Raw genomic sequence first — 4,729 nt, 5'->3', positions numbered from 1 at the left:
GTCCATGGATGAACTGGTAGAAAGTGCATTTCGCACTAGGATGCAGTTGTTTTCACTCGTCCCTGCACTGCAATCAGGAAGTAAAACATACGAATCAGCTTCTTTTAGATTGTGTTGGTCATTCTACCTTAGTTACTACCAATGTAAGGATACCTTGAAGATGGGAGGTTAGACGACGGCAACGAGGGATAGCCATCACATTTTGCGCAGTTGTACTAAAACTGAGGTGTGTGCTTTTGATTGCGCGGATAGAAACGATACAGAGATAGACATCCCGAAATGATACGGACACAGACATCCCTATTTGCGCAAATAAGAACTATGGTTATTTAAACAGTGACAGATATTACTACTTTCCCCCGTTTCCTCTAAGAACCAAGTCCTAGATTCATGCTAGAGCTTTCCCACTTTCTTCCTTGTTTGAACCAACGCTTTGAGTCGACTGTATGAAATAGCTTTACTTCTAATAATAGTAGAAGTCTAGGTGGCTTTGGAATAACGGACGGAAGTAGAAAAGGATCCACACGAAGGGAGCTGGGGGCAGTAGAGCAAGGGAGGTTTCAAAGGAATATATACCTGAGGGTCGTCGGCATGTCGCAAAGACGACGTTGGGAGGCCGCATCTTGGACACAATAGCGCAGGGAGGAAGAAGGGGTCGGAGGCCCTCCCAAGCCAGCGCTCTCTCGGAGAGAACATCACGGCCGCCGATTGGGACGCGCGGGCAGCCGTTGGGTGCGACGTGCGAGTCTTTGAGAGGACTCGTGAGAGTCGTGACTCGTGAGGGTGCGTGTGCATGAGAGAGAGGGGGCACGTATCAATGCAATGCATGTGTCCGTAAATCATTATCCGACAAACGTTCGCCACAAGCCTTTTCCTGACGAACGCCGTAAGAACCGTTAGATCAGCATCCGACAATGTCAGTTTTGCCATGTCATTTAACAGAACAGCCACTCCTCCTACATACAAATCTTCCACGTGAGTGTTAGCAACTGCCGTATGCTCCATCCGTTCCGAAATGCAGTGCATATAGCTTTATTGAAAATTTGAACCTCGCAAACTTTTACCGAGTTTTTGTGTACCAAATTGCACATGTAGAATACCATGTATATGTCATCTCATTCATCTTCGAGAGGTAACTATAAAGTTGGGTGAGGAGTCTACAAACAAAGACCATCGTATCACCCGCAGCAATTTCAAGCATCCTTTAGTGCCGAGGAATATCATAGGAACTCTATATGATATGATTTTTATAGGATTTTTTCCTTTAGAGCCAATTGGTTCATAGGAATATATTCATATAATCCACATTTCAAAGGAAATAAACATGATATCATTTCTATAGCTTTAGAGCCACTTGGTTCATATGAATGAATTCCTATACTCCCTTAATTTCAAAGGAAAATAAACATTAGCATATATTCAATAGAAAAGTTCCTATGATATGAACCAAATTACATCTCTTTTCTAATCCCTCCTCATAGGAATTGAGATACATGTCATCTCTAGATTCAATAGAAAAGTTCCTATGATGTGAACCAAATGACATCTCTTTTCCAATCCCTACTCATAGGAATTGAGATGCTCCATGTCATCTCTTTCCCTACAACTTCCATGTATACATCTTCTATTCCTAAATAGATAGTACAACCCACTAGTAGATTTTTTCCAAAACATGCAACAATGGCACAAGAACTATATAGTGTGCCAATGACTTTGAAAGATGGTCGCTGGATGAAGCTAACCCGACAGTGCAGAGATAGGCAAATCCAAGCACTACTGGCCGTTGGATATCATGAACATTCCACCAGATCTGCCACATGTACAATTTGGAAGACTCCATGATTGAACTTAAGCATAATGCACAAAACTCAAAACCCAAGCACTTCTCCTTTGTTCTAGAATCTTCTATATCATAATTGATTATTTTTTGTAAATTAATTGCCATTATTTGTTTTTTACTTTATGATTTACTCCCTCCGTTCAAAAATAGATGACCCAACTTTGCACTAACTCAAAGTTAGTGCAAAGTTGGGTCATCTATTTTGGAACGGAGGGAGTACAATGCACAACCCCATGAATCTTAACATTTTTATAAAACTTATTGATTTTGAATGAGATGAACTATAAGAACTAAACGAACATCTATAGTGTGTATTTATTCATAATTTGGTATTGAAATCTCATGCGTTCAATACATGTGTACTCCCTCCGTCCGCGAATAAGTGTACTTCTAGCCTTTGTTCTAAGTCAAAGTATTAAAATTTTGACCAAATATATACAAAAGAGTACTAACATATATGACATAAAATTGATATATTATGAAATTACAATTCAAAACGAATCTAGTGATAGTAATTTAGTGTCATAAATGCTGCTACTTTTCCCTATAAAGTTGGTCAAAGTTTTAAAACTTTGACTTAAGACAAAATCTAGAAGTACACTTATTCATGGACGGAGGGAGTACCTTACTAGTAGTTTTGAGTAGAGTAGCAAATTTCACGTGGCCCCGGGTATATCAAAATGCAGGGCCCATGCATCATTGCCTTTCGGTCGAACCTACGTCCACAATTTTTTGTACGTACTATATCTCCACTGGTCCCTGAACCCAAAATGCTGCCTCCTTCCCGTAAAACCAAGCGGCCCACACATATTTAAGGCATCGGCTCGAACCCGTTTACTACAACGTGGCCCCGCACGCCGTAGTACTCCTACAAACCCCACCGCCGCACTCATCATCGGTTTTCTTCAAGAGGACGAGGGAGAAGCCGATTTGTAGTGGAGGCGCTTTCAAAAATAAGGATCTGCAGTGGAGACCCCTACCCTAGGCTGCCCTAGGTAGCTGCCGCACGCATCATTGTTTTCTCTTTTCTTTATGCTCTTGTGCCCTAGAGTGAAATGATGGTTGCTTTGTCCGTCCAGCTTAATGCGGGAAAGGTGGGGCTTTGTGATTTGACCCCTCCTCGCTCATTTTCTACTACTGCGGCGCTACGACCGGGGTGCCTCCAATTCCAACCGCTACTCTGAACTGTAATTTGGTGCATCGCACGTGGAACAAGACGGTGGATGAGCCACATGTCGGCCAAAGGGGTCCTGTTAAGTGTGTCACCATTTCGTGTGCGGACTGACCCTACTTGAGTTGCTACGCCAACACGACAGGAGCAGCCTACCACTTGGTTTTGCTCCTTGGTGAATCCCGACTATATTGATCTAAAAAGATACATGCTGAACTACCCTCTCCGTCTCGGTTTTTTTATTTTTAGGCGCCTCGGTTTATAGGGCCTGCACGTAGTTCTAGCTCATCCATTTGACTAACTAAATAGGAGTTACTATGTGACAAAAAGTATATCATTGGATTCTTAAGCGGATGTAGTTGTATTTAAAAGTCGAGGGCGGGGCTTTTCCTGCGCGGTAGGTGGCGGGGCAGTTCCGCCTAGTGGGTTCGACAGAGACACGAGAAGACGAGGGAGTAGCTGCTGCAAACGTAGGGCTGTGTGATTTGACAGCGAGTTACTGCTGGTAGGTGGGGCCCCGTGATTTGACTTGCCATTATCATTTTAACTGCGGCGCTACAACCGGCGTGAGTCTCCCAAATTCGTGACCACCTCCATACAGGTGCCTCTCCCAATGCTCCACCATGTGGTAGAGGCTGGCTCTTGCATGAGAGCCCACTTCTCCACTTTTTCCTTGCCTCTCTTTCCTCCACATATGCAAAAATGCCATGTAAAGCGCACTATTGTACTTACTTTTACTTGCTCCTACATGTGCTTAAGCTTGCCACATAGGCATAAAGTCTGATGTGGCAAGTTAATCAAGAAGAGAGAGACTAGTTTGGTGACCCAAGGAAGAAACGGTGCTAAGCGCGTGTACCTAGGTGAAAAGACAATTTTGAGTCTATAGCTAATTAAATGAAGCAAACTTAGCAACACCATTTCATTGGAAGAGGTCACTCCTTGGCAAATGCAATAAATACACGCGCTTACTAGCACCCTTTCTTCCTTGAGTATGAAGAAAGAGATAGAGAGGAGTAACAAAAAATACACTTATAGCCAACCTTGTTGTAGTATGAGTGACTAAGTGATGACTATGTATGACATGCCAACATCAGATAGCCTAATGCGCCGTGTTAAATCTCCAAGGGCGCGACTGCGCGAGCGACGCAACGGTCGTGGTAGGTGCGACCATGATATGGGTTGCTGGCAGCCCTTGGATCTGAGATCAAACGGTCGCATGCTAAGTTGCTGAAAATTTACAGAATAACCCTCCAGGATAGGATATTCACCCATAGGTCTAGAATCACGACATGCAACTGTTCAATCTCAGATCCAAGGGCTCTCGGAAGCCCGTATCATGGGAGAATGGAATGCCACTACCCTGCCATTCGCACGCTGGCAGTTCGCTCCTACTCGTCCCCACACGTCCTTCAATACTACAGCGGTTCGCTCGTAGTCGTCCCGTCCATTCACATTACGACAGTTCCACTAATCCTAACCCTCCTCCCAAATCCATGGCGTCCCAAATCTCCATGATCAGCGGTGAGTACAAGGTTAGAACCATCACCGGTGATGAGTTTGACGTCATCTACACCCGTTCTTCCGCGACGGTGAAAGGATGCCTTTCTTGCTTCAGACGCATGTTCGAAAACTCAGATGATGAGTGGGTCACTGGGCTAGATGTTGAGTACACCACAGTCCTGGGACGAGAGAAGGATCTAAAGGACGAAGAGAGGAAG

The sequence above is a fragment of the Triticum dicoccoides genome, chromosome 5A (assembly GCF_002162155.2).
Source record: "Triticum dicoccoides isolate Atlit2015 ecotype Zavitan chromosome 5A, WEW_v2.0, whole genome shotgun sequence".
Lineage (NCBI taxonomy): Eukaryota > Viridiplantae > Streptophyta > Magnoliopsida > Poales > Poaceae > Triticum > Triticum dicoccoides.
Note: the sequence above shows the minus strand (reverse complement) of the source record.